This window comes from Dermacentor andersoni, unplaced genomic scaffold, assembly GCF_023375885.2.
Source record: "Dermacentor andersoni unplaced genomic scaffold, qqDerAnde1_hic_scaffold ctg00000844.1, whole genome shotgun sequence".
Lineage (NCBI taxonomy): Eukaryota > Metazoa > Arthropoda > Arachnida > Ixodida > Ixodidae > Dermacentor > Dermacentor andersoni.
Window position 1 is genome coordinate 1 of NW_027315520.1, and position 12500 is coordinate 12500.

General features: G+C 53.8%; 3 non-coding genes across 3 annotated transcripts in view; 2 read left to right on the plus strand and 1 right to left on the minus strand.

Annotated features, from left to right (window-relative positions):
- Positions 1 to 3964: 3964 nt before the first annotated feature.
- Positions 3965 to 4156, minus strand: LOC140215134 (U2 spliceosomal RNA). Its single transcript, XR_011892053.1, has one exon. It is a non-coding gene; the product is annotated as a U2 spliceosomal RNA (small nuclear RNA).
- A 4812-nt stretch (positions 4157 to 8968) lies between these two features.
- LOC140215135 (small subunit ribosomal RNA) lies at positions 8969 to 10783 on the plus strand. The gene has a single exon (XR_011892054.1). It is a non-coding gene; the product is annotated as a small subunit ribosomal RNA (ribosomal RNA).
- A 1574-nt stretch (positions 10784 to 12357) lies between these two features.
- The window catches only part of LOC140215133 (5.8S ribosomal RNA), a 153-nt gene continuing 10 nt past the window's right edge, over positions 12358 to 12500 (plus strand). The window contains exon 1 of the ribosomal RNA XR_011892052.1: positions 12358 to 12500. This exon is cut by the window's right edge and continues 10 nt beyond it. This is a non-coding gene — a ribosomal RNA (5.8S ribosomal RNA).

A 12500-nucleotide genomic window follows, 5' to 3' on the forward strand; every position in this document is an offset into this window, starting at 1 on the left:
GCCCCGGCTGACGTGGTTGCGGACTTTGCCGCGCGCAGCTTGAGCGGCGAGCATTTTCAGTCGCCATATGTGGCTTAAGCGCGGGCGGGGTGTGGCCGCCCCGGCTGACGTGGTAGCGGACTTGGCGTATTGTTGCCCGTTGTTTCACAGGAAACGGGCACCGCGAATTTCATGCTTTCTTTCCAGCTTGGAACGTTTGGCTTTGTGTGCGGGTGCTGCATTTAAGGAGCTGTGTATAACTTTATAGAGCGTCTCAAGAAAAACAATTTGTTTGAAGCTTCACACGTGAGAGGAGCGGCTTCTGAGTACGAGGCGGTTTTCCTTTTTTTTTTTCTGCCGATAATTGTACTCATCTGCCACGTCTCTCACCACGATATGATATTTTTTTGGGGGGTTTCTCCTTTGATCCTCAAGTGAACGGACTGTCCAGTACTGATGCCATTTACAAAAATCCAAAACAGCAGAGGCCCGCACCTGCTCAATCAACGCCAACTCAATTTAAGGAAGGGCTGTTCAAAAGCTGATCGAAACCATCCAGTTTGGGAAAACCTATTTTATGCAGTAGTTTTTATTATTATTATTTTTTTTTTTTTTATTGTGAGAGACGTGAAATCGACACCACGAAATGAACGTCCCTTTGTTACCCTTTTGTTACCGCGGCTTCGAAACCGTGCGTAATACCAATTTAATTGTGTCCTGGTTGGCCGTTTGTCAGCACTTTGTGTTCTTCTAGAAAATCAACTACTAGTTTATAAATTACGTGCGCGAAATTTTCCTCCGTGTGCACCACCAAAATACTTAAAGAAGAGAGAATGCGTCCGGGGCCTTGGGATTTCGAAAATGACGTGCTCTGAAATTTTCACATCCGCCATTGGAAAGATAATTATTATCCGTCGTAAAAAAAAAAAAAAAGAAAAAAAAAAAAGAAAGAAATCACATTTGAAATTATCATTGAAAGTGGCCACGTTTTTCGGGGCATGTCTTGATGAAATAATCTCAGTTCAGTTCAGCATGATTGGATTTCATCTTTTCCAGTATTCTCAGTACTCTCGTTGTAGTACCAATTGCCGGCAGATTTTTTTTTTTAGTTGTTTAGAGTTATACATTCCTGAACGATGTTTTTCTTTTCCTCAAAGCTAGCCATAGAACCAGCGCTTTCTATAAAATCATGACAATAAGAATCCAGCATATCGGTTCATCTTCGGCGCGATTAAAGTTCGGGAACTGGCGATTTTTTATTGCCGTGATCAAGAAGGTTAACACCAGATAAGGCGTGATATTTCAGCATACCAGTCGCGATATCTAATCGAATCTAAGATTGAAATGGCGTTCTGAATTCTTTCGGTTCCAGATAGAAAGAAACAGAAAAAAAAAAAAAAAAGAAAGGATGTGATTGATTGCCATTCAAATCTGAAGACCGCGTGGAGAAAGTGTTCCGGTTTACATTCGGCAAATCAAAATGAACGGCTAAAATTAATCTATCGTCTGGTTTCATGCGCGAGATCACGTAAAAGGCAGCCATTCTTCTTAACATGGTTTCTCTCTTTTGCTCTCTCATTCGCGCACGGAAATTTCTTCGTACGGGAATTTTATGAAGCGAAGGCGGCTGCAGACCATTTTCTTTGTTTAGTTCATGTTCGTAGGCGCAAATTACAAACCTAACACTTGGAGCAACATTTCCACTACTCTAGAGGGGCATGAACTGTAGACAGTGCACGCTTTCTCATTTATCCAATCGCTCGCAAACACATTGCATTGCTAGTCTACAGTGGCAATACAAAGTGACGTTTCACCATGCACGTCGAAGTTCATTACCAGTACCGCGCCAGCATCGACCGGCCGGCGAAGCGACGAGCTCAGCAGCGCATGCGCAAGGCCCGACACCACCCCAACCGAGCTTCCCTGCTTATCGGAGAGAACAAGTGCGCGTGAACACGGGCGCGTCTGAGTATCTGGATTTAAAAAAAAAAAAAGAAAACAAAGAAAGCGTTTCCGAGATATTGACAAAGACAAGTGGTCGCGGTCGCTCTGAATCTTATCGTATTATAGAAAACGTGGGAAGGCGGCGCTTCCTCGAGGGTCAGAAAGTACAATCGTCGAACTAGGTGGCAAGTGGAGTACATCCTTTTTCTTGGAACGGTTTGCAATTGACTGCTTGAATGTGCCGACCACGCGTCGCGGGTCGCGTATAGAGCCAACCGTTGGCAAGCACGCGTCTAGCGTAGCAGCAGAACCGATCGCGGTTGCGATAACCCATCGTTGGCAGCGAAAAAGAAAAACACCCACACGCAGTTTGTAGCAATAACCGTACAAATCAATGTGGTTTTAAATATAGCTTCACTGGTCACCCAAGAAGGGCACCGAAACTTTCTCATGACGCACACCGCTGTAGTCCACAAAGAACAAAGCGCACAAAATAGATATGATACAGCCGCACCGCATTATTTCGTGTTTTCAGCATTTCATTACTTTCGTGTGCATGCGCGCTAGGGCCACGCAGGCCAGGAGTAAAAGGCACGAAAAGAAAAAAAAAAAAAAAAATGATACGCAATCCTAAGCTTTGACTTGACTGCTGTGGCACTCGCATTTGTGTTCTTTACCTTAGGCGAACGCAATGCGCAAACTGAACTGGAATTTCCAATAATGGAAATTCCTGTTTGGCTCATATTTGCGTTTTTCGCCCGAGCAAGCGCTTCACTGCACTACGCTTTGCCCCTTCAACGTGGCTACACTGCCCGGCAGGCGTGTTCTGCGTAGGGCCGAACCTGCAGGCAAAAAGCATGGGCGCCGCCATCTTGTTGAGAGCGGCGCCAGGGACACAATCGCGCCTAGCTCATTGAGTTTTCCCCCAAAACTGAAAAAAATTTGACTTCATTAAACGAGAAAGATGCCACGAGTGCCCCAACAAAAAGCTTTGAGGATTACCGAAGGGTAACTGAGGGCGACGCAACGGGCTCTGGAAAGAAGGATGATGGGTGTGGCGTCACGGGGGGATCGGAATAGAGCAGATTGGGGTGTGCGAGAAGAAACGCTCGTTAATGACACCAAAGTTTAAACCAGGAAAAACAAATGGGCATGCGCAGGGCATGCAATCTGGGGGGAAGATAACCGGTGGCCATTAAGGGTTACAGACTGAATTCCAAGAGGAGGGAAGCGTAGCAGGGGGTGGCAGAAAGTTAGGAGGGCAGATTAGATTAGGGACTACATGGCGACAATCGGCACCTGACCGGGGTACTTGGAGGATCATGGCAGATGCCTTTGCCCTGCAGTGGGCGTAGCCAGGATGATGATGATGATGATGTTCATGATGAAAAGGTAGCAACAGGTCTTCGTAACATACAGGTTAGAAAGATGAGGCACCTTTTAACCCTTGAATATATTTCGCCACATTTGGGCATACGACAAGTTTGTTTTCGAGGCGCTCGGTCCCACTGCTGCGAAAATGTGTACACAAAGGCTGCACAGTAGTTGCCAGAAATCGGGCACTCTATTTTTCTTTCATAGGGAATCTTTCTTCCACTTGGGCAGCGGATTTCGGCGGCAGGGCGAGCTTGCGTGGCCGCGGTGGTTTACGGATCCAAGCGATAGTGAACTCCAAAATCCAGTGTTGGCTTTGAGTGGGATTCATATTGATTGCGAACCCCACGGCTAATCCTACCCCCCATCCCCCCAAGTGGCTCTTTACAGGAGACAATCATTCAGAGACATCGGACAAATAGGAATTCTGGTTCTTTCTTTTGCTTTCATTAATTTTTCTCGAAGCCCATAACTAGAAATTTGCTGGAGCGGCTGTCCCATTTGCGACGCAACAAGTGCGACGCTACACACAGATGGAGTGGCAGTTTAATTACTCTCGTGGTCCGCGAACCGGCATCGTTGCGTGTAGTATAGGAATGGTGCGTGTCAAGTCACTGCTCGCGTTGAGCTTGTGCTCTTCATTTTGATTGAATGAAGTCTCACCTAAGTGAGCGGGGCCGATCCCGGAGGTAGTGCAATACCGGGCCGACCTGCGGCGGAGGTGAAGCAGGCTTCAAGCACTCCGCCAACTTCCAAAAATAGGTTTAATATCGTGGGTCCATATAGAACCCGTATCAGATATTAAGCTGATAAGAACAGATACTACACTTTGATCTTAGCCAAAAGGCCGAGAAGCGATGTCCTTCACTTCACTTCATTGTACTACTGCCTTGTGGGCGCCCTGCCGACATGGGTAACCTCAGCAACAGCGTGGGCAATATTATAAAATTCAGCCTGTGTACAGACTCAACGCTCCCTATCTCACGGATGAACTCGCAACGCCTCAGTCTTTCGCTGTTAACGAAACGCTGTCGCGTAGAAACGAGACCCGAGTGCAAGCTTGCTTGTAACGCGAAACCAACCAAGGCAACCTCGTAGAAAACGGAACAGGCGAGCGGAAAAAAACGCGCCAGGGGAATGCTTACTTCCGTCTGAATGCGACCGCTCAAGGTGACCTTCCTTGAGGGCTTCGTTTCAAGCCCGTGTGCAATTGTAATATACTACGCGCATTTCCTTCATTTCTTTTTATTTACCGCAAGGCCCACTGAAAATTTTGATACGGCACAGGCCGGGACGGATCGCAACGTGTCGATTCGACCGGTAGAATTAGGTAGCATGCCCCATGTACGAAGACGAGCAACATAGAAGTGAATGACAAAATAAATATAGAAAACGCTGCACACTCCTTCCCACCGGAAACATAGAGGGGAGAAAGATCGCCATCTGAAACACAGGCATTGTAAAAAAAAAAAAAAAAGTGCTACCTCATCATCTTTACCATTACCGTGTGTGTGTATGTATATATGCATGTGTGTGTGTGTGTGTGTGTGTGTGTGTTTGTGTATTTATATATATATATATATATATACGCACACATGCTAGCATAGCTTAAACGCAGCTGGAAAGCTCAGCCTTGCACAAGAACCACCCCCTGTCGCAAACCCCTTTGAAACATTCAAATGGGAAACACGAGTACAGCGAGGTCGTTCGAACCTGGCGCCAAAACGCATTAGCGCCATCTGTGTACGGAACTAGGAAAACCTGCGGACTTTGCAATACAGAAAGAAAGGTAGATGGCGCGAGCTAACGCTCCATTGCATACTAAGAACGAGAGTTAGTGAATAATGGCAGAAACGTCTTGGGAAGAGAAAAAAAAAAAAAAAAAACGCGCAACAGTTGTTGGCTTGTGCAAGCACTCTATGTTACAGCGATTAAAGAGCATAGCATCTTCTACAACAGCAGCTACAAAAAGAAGAAGAACGTGAGAGAGGGAGAGACACAGGCGTGTTTCTTTGGAATGCAGAGCATGCAGCACATACTATAAAGTGCCAAAGAGACGGGGAAAGCAGATGGCGCGAAGGTGTATGTCCTCAAAGCTTGAAAGCAATTTCTAAATTACAACATGTACCGAAGTCCACCTACTCTCATCAGGTTGCTCCCGCCTCCAGTTGCGTTTAAAGTGAAATTACAGTCGCCTCAAAGGCAGACAGAGAGAGAGTGAAAATAGGTACACTTGCTTCGCGCAGCTGCAGCCGTTCAAATTTTACAGCAAGAGCACTCCCGAAAGCACAAAGTCCGCTGCCGCCTGGGCGCAATGCGCTCGCTTCAGTAAATTGCCGTGCTGGCCTCGGCAACCAAGAGGTGTAGTGCGGCAGACTGCTGCATTGTAGCACACCGGAAACCGTGCAGACGTAAGCGATCGCCTCGACATCGCTGCGAGCGCTCGAAGAGACAAAGTCCGAAACCACGTGTGCCGGGGCGGTGCGAGCGCGACGCCTTTGACGCAACTTTTGCGTACAAGCCGCCGCACCGCCACGACGGAATCGCTGGCATCCCGCACGCAGCTGCATTGTGTCACGCCGGCAATCGTTGAAACACCACGCAGTCGTCGGCGTCGGCCCCGACATGGTTGCGAGCGCTGGAAGAGACAAAGTCCGAAACCGCGTGTGCCGGGGCGGCGCGAGCGCGACGCCTTTGACGCAACTTTTGCGTACAAGCCGCCGCACGGACACGACGGAGCCGGTGTCACCCTGCAGAGGGCTGCACTATAGCACGCCGGGAACCGGCAAAGAACCGCGCAGACGTCGTCGTTGGCCGCGGCGTTGCCGCGAGCACGCGAAGAGACAAAGTCCGAAACGACGTCAGCCGGGGCGTCGAGCACGCCGCCCGCACTGTTCGCACGCGTGCTCGGAAATGGCGAAGGGGCCGCGCTAGCGTGCCTTGAATCGGTGAGCGGCGGTACCGCGGCAATCGCCAGAGCTCGAATCCGCCCTGCAAAAGCCAAATATAGGCGCTCGGCTCGGCGCAGTACGCCGCCGCGTCGCACGAGTACGGCCCCATGGAGGTCTGGGCACTTATCGCTGCTACTGTAAGGGGCCGTACGGCCCCGGCCGACATTGTACCGTAGTGCGATTTTCGTCTTGCGCGTGCTCGTGGCGGTGTCCGCGCACCGTTCCGAAGTCGACAATCGTGCCCACGACTACGCGAGCGCTGGAAGAGACAAAGTCCGAAACCGCGTGTGCCGGGGCGGCGCGAGCGCGACGCCTTTGACGCAACTTTTGCGTACAAGCCGCCGCACGGCCACGACGGAGCCGGTGTCACCCTGCAGAGGGCTGCACTATAGCACGCCGGGAACCGGCAAAGAACCGCGCAGACGTCGTCGTTGGCCGCGGCGTTGCCGCGAGCACGCGAAGAGACAAAGTCCGAAACGACGTCAGCCGGGGCGTCGAGCACGCCGCCCGCACTGTTCGCACGCGTGCTCGGAAATGGCGAAGGGGCCGCGCTAGCGTGCCTTGAATCGGTGAGCGGCGGTACCGCGGCGATCGCCAGAGCTCGAATCCGCCCTGCAAAAGCCAAATATTGGCGCTCGGCTCGGCGCAGTACGCCGCCGCGTCGCACGAGTACGGCCCCATGGAGGTCTGGGCACTTATCGCTGCTACTGTAAGGGGCCGTACGGCCCCGGCCGACATTGTACCGTAGTGCGATTTTCGGCTTGCGCGTGCTCGTGGCGTAGTCCGCGCACCGTTCCGACGTCGACAATCGTGCCCACGACTACGCGAGCGCTGGAAGAGACAAAGTCCGAAACCGCGTGTGCCGGGGCGGCGCGAGCGCGACGCCTTTGACGCAACTTTTGCGTACAAGCCGCCGCACGGACACGACGGAATCGCTGGCATCCCGCACGCAGCTGCATTGTGTCACGCCGGCAATCGTTGAAACACCACGCAGTCGTCGGCGTCGGCCCCGACATGGTTGCGAGCGCTGGAAGAGACAAAGTCCGAAACCGCGTGTGCCGGGGCGGCGCGAGCGCGACGCCTTTGACGCAACTTTTGCGTACAAGCCGCCGCACGGCCACGACGGAGCCGGTGTCACCCTGCAGAGGGCTGCACTATAGCACGCCGGGAACCGGCAAAGAACCGCGCAGACGTCGTCGTTGGCCGCGGCGTTGCCGCGAGCACGCGAAGAGACAAAGTCCGAAACGACGTCAGCCGGGGCGTCGAGCACGCCGCCCGCACTGTTCGCACGCGTGCTCGGAAATGGCGAAGGGGCCGCGCTAGCGTGCCTTGAATCGGTGAGCGGCGGTACCGCGGCGATCGCCAGAGCTCGAATCCGCCCTGCAAAAGCCAAATATTGGCGCTCGGCTCGGCGCAGTACGCGGCCGCGTCGCACGAGTACGGCCCCATGGAGGTCTGGGCACTTATCGCTGCTACTGTAAGGGGCCGTACGGCCCCGGCCGACATTGTACCGTAGTGCGATTTTCGGCTTGCGCGTGCTCGTGGCGTAGTCCGCGCACCGTTCCGACGTCGACAATCGTGCCCACGACTACGCGAGCGCTGGAAGAGACAAAGTCCGAAACCGCGTGTGCCGGGGCGGCGCGAGCGCGACGCCTTTGACGCAACTTTTGCGTACAAGCCGCCGCACGGCCACGACGGAGCCGGTGTCACCCTGCAGAGGGCTGCACTATAGCACGCCGGGAACCGGCAAAGAACCGCGCAGACGTCGTCGTTGGCCGCGGCGTTGCCGCGAGCACGCGAAGAGACAAAGTCCGAAACGACGTCAGCCGGGGCGTCGAGCACGCCGCCCGCACTGTTCGCACTCGTGCTCGGAAATGGCGAAGGGGCCGTGCTAGCGTGCCTCGAATCGATCGGCCGGGGGCCCCGTAGGGCGACAGAAAGGCAATTGTGCAGGAAACCGTACTGGCCATTAGCGAGAAATTGCCGTTCGCGCATTCGGTAGACGCGCTGCGCTTTCACGACTTCGGCATTGTGCTGCCGACGTAAGCTTTCAATCTTGCTCGCGGCGTTACGAGGCGGCACGATTTTCGCCAAACGCTCGTCGAAAGTGGCACGAGTACGGCCCCATGGAGGTCTGGGTACTTATCGCTGCTATTATATGGGGGTCCCAGAGAGCAGTCGCCCCCAAAGCGACCTGGGTGTTTGATATGCGGCGGGCTTCGTGCCCGTCAAGCGTGTCCCCGGTATCGCTCCCGTGGATCCCACAGCTGACGTCTGCAGCCTCATCCGCTTGATGCGTTAGGGGCTGGTTGTCGGACGACGCTTTTTCCACGATATCGAAGTGTGTTCCGCATCGTCCTCGGACGAATCAAATACGAAAGCGCCGAAGGCGCGGGCGTGACCCGTCGCCTAGCGGCTTTGCCGTCTCGGCTACGTTGCAAGTGTCGGTCGGTCCACCAGTGCTGCGGGCTCGAGAGAAACCGCAAGCCGCGATCGAGTCGACACAACCGGTCTATCGAGAATGTTGCGTGCTTCTTGCCGCGTGGCGATACCCGGCCCTGCGGGGAGGGCGCCGTAGCGAGCTCGAACGCCGTCGTCTCGGACTGTGCAAAGTGCTACCCTTTGCGAGAACGAAGCGTGTTGGGGCGCCTGAAGGTGGCCTCGGCATCGCAAAAACGGCGTCCGGCCTGCTTGAAAGGCTGGACGCGCAGTTGAACGATTACCTGGTTGATCCTGCCAGTAATCATATGCTTGTCTCAAAGATTAAGCCATGCATGTCTAAGTACATGCCGAAATAAGGCGAAACCGCGAATGGCTCATTAAATCAGTTATGGTTCCTTAGATCGTTTCTTCCTACTTGGATAACTGTGGCAATTCTAGAGCTAATACATGCAGTGAGCCTGAAGCCCTTTGGGCGACGGGTGCTTTTATTAGACCAAGATCGATCGGGTTTCGGCCCGTATTGTGTGGTGACTCTGGATAACTTTGTGCTGATCGCATGGCCACGAGCCGGCGACGTTTCTTTCAAGTGTCTGCCTTATCAACTTTCGATGGTAGGTTACTTGCTTACCATGGTTGTTACGGGTAACGGAGAATCAGGGTTCGATTCCGGAGAGGGAGCCTGAGAAACGGCTACCACATCCAAGGAAGGCAGCAGGCGCGCAAATTACCCACTCCCGGCACGGGGAGGTAGTGACGAAAAATAACAATACGGGACTCTTTTGAGGCCCCGTAATTGAAATGAGTACACTCTAAATCCTTTAACGAGGATCAATTGGAGGGCAAGTCTGGTGCCAGCAGCCGCGGTAATTCCAGCTCCAATAGCGTATACTAAAGCTGCTGCGGTTAAAAAGCTCGTAGTTGGATCTCAGTTCCAGACGAGTAGTGCATCTACCCGATGCGACGGCTCGGACTGAACATCATGCCGGTCCTTTCTTGGTGCACTTCATTGTGTGCCTCGAGAAGGCCGGTGCTTTTACTTTGAAAAAATTAGAGTGCTCAACGCAGGCGAGTCGCCTGAATAAACTTGCATGGAATAATAGAACAAGACCTCGTTTCTGTTCTGTTGGTTTTTGGAATACGAGGTAATGATTAAGAGGGACAGACGGGGGCATTCGTATTGCGGCGCTAGAGGTGAAATTCTTGGACCGTCGCAAGACGAACTACTGCGAAAGCATTTGCCAAGAATGTTTTCTTTGATCAAGAACGAAAGTCAGAGGTTCGAAGGCGATCAGATACCGCCCTAGTTCTGACCATAAACGATGCCAACCAGCGATCCGCCTGAGTTACTCAAATGACTCGGCGGGCAGCTTCCGGGAAACCAAAGTGTTTGGGTTCCGGGGGAAGTATGGTTGCAAAGCTGAAACTTAAAGGAATTGACGGAAGGGCACCACCAGGAGTGGAGCCTGCGGCTTAATTTGACTCAACACGGGAAAACTTACCCGGCCCGGACACTGGGAGGATTGACAGATTGAGAGCTCTTTCTTGATTCGGTGGATGGTGGTGCATGGCCGTTCTTAGTTGGTGGAGCGATTTGTCTGGTTAATTCCGATAACGAACGAGACTCTAGCCTATTAAATAGGTGCGGGGTTCCCAGCACCTTACAACCTTCTTAGAGGGACAAGCGGCTCCTAGCCGCACGAAACAGAGCAATAACAGGTCTGTGATGCCCTTAGATGTCCGGGGCCGCACGCGCGCTACACTGAAGGAAGCAGCGTGTCTTTATCCCTGTCTGAAAGGACTGGGTAACCCGTGGAACTTCTTTCGTGATTGGGATAGGGGCTTGCAATTGTTCCCCTTGAACGAGGAATTCCCAGTAAGCGCGAGTCATAAGCTCGCGTTGATTACGTCCCTGCCCTTTGTACACACCGCCCGTCGCTACTACCGATTGAATGATTTAGTGAGGTCTTCGGACCGATGTCCGGCGCGGCCTTTCGGTTGCGCCGGTCTGTTGGAAAGATGACCAAACTTGATCATTTAGAGGAAGTAAAAGTCGTAACAAGGTTTCCGTAGGTGAACCTGCGGAAGGATCATTACCGGATTGTGAAGGGTGGCGAGCGCCATTGTTTCTACCCCGTGTGGGTGAAGCAGCTCGCTGCGCCCGACGCTTTCCGCCGCTGGCCCCGCTTGGACGCGGGGACGGCTATACCCGAACATGCCGGGGACTGCCTGAATTTTGAGGGGCGCCCCGTGCCAAATTTGTTGCGCCCAGTGGACGCCGGCTGCAACCTTGGACGGTTGGCTTGGCCGCGCCCGCGGGTAGAAACGGCGTAACGCACACTGGGTGGGCTTTCTGTCCGCTTTGGCGCTCTTGCGCGGAATGGGAGTAAGACGACCCGACCTGCTGCTTTGCCCAGTACGAGGGGAACGGCGAAGCGTGCGGTCGGTCAAGGAACTGACGGTCGAGAGCTAATGCCGCTGCCGCTTAGTACACACACGGAACCGTGGTGCGAGCGCTCTCCCGTCCTCCGCGGCAAACGCTGCCGAGTCTGAAAAGGCTGGCGGCTGCCGGTCGCTTCCTGCGGCGAGTATGGAGTAACGACCCGACTTTGTTGCCACCCAAGTACTAAAGGAACGGTGTGGCGCTCGGTCGGTCATGGAACTGTCGGTATGAGGGTGCGGCTGCCAAGTACGGAAGGAACCGTGGCCTAAAGTGCTCTCCCGTCCTCCGCGGCAAATGCCACCGAGTCCGAAAGGGCCGGAGGCTGCCGGTCGGCTCCTGCTCGTGACGCGCGAGGTGTCGAGATCGCGGTTTAATGCGACGACGTCTGCAGGCTATTCGCCCGCCGCCGAGGGAAAGGCGGCGTTGCTGCGAAGTACCGAAGGAAACGCGGCTTTGCTACGTCGGAAGCGTTCTGCGGTTAGCGGACTTGTGCGCTTTGGGAAGGCGCCGCACGTCGAAAGAGGAAGTACGGACAGACGAGGGACTGTAGTCCCGGTTTCGAACGCACTTGCGGCCAGGCCCTTGCTGGCTTCGTCTTCCGCCTCAAGTAGACTTGTTGTGGCGCCGGCGCAGGGAGCCGTCCCTGGCACTGGCCGAGTGGTTTTGGAGAGCTGCGCGAGTACGCGCGCCGGGCTCTTGTCTTTCGTCTCAAGTAGGCTGTTGGATCAACAGCGGTTATGCTGCGGCGATCTGCCGATGCGAAAGTGTGTGTGTGTTTGAGGCCCTTCTATGAACCTACTGCTGACTGAAGCGAAGCACGTCGATGGGGGTGAAGCCCTGCCCGTGGCCGTGTAGCCGTTAAAGACTCCACAGCGGCTTAGCCCTAATCATGGCTCTGTCGCTCTTTGCAATTTTTAGTGGAGCGATGTGAACGTGCACACGAGACACACGGGTCCGGTGGATGGTTGGCAGGTAAAACCGGCTTCGAGTGCGCGCAAACGGCATAAGGTGCCTCGAGGGCAAGCGAGGAAGGCGTGGGCGCAAAACACACGCGCGAGTAGCAGGAGTGGAGTGCCATTAGGCTTTCAGCTGCTGAGACGCGGCCGCCGAAAGAGCGAGACTGGAGGAGCGCACGCCGAAAGGCGCTCTTCGAAACCACACACAGGGAGACGCCACGTGCCTAAAACCCTGGTTGTACTGTACTGAATTGAACAAACTATTTTTCACGACTCTAAGCGGTGGATCACTCGGTTCTCGGGTCGATGAAGAACGCAGCCAGCTGCGAGACTTGGTGTGAATTGCAGGACACACTGAGCACTGATTCTTTGAACGCACATTGCGGCCTTGGGTCTTCCCTTGGCTTCGTCTGT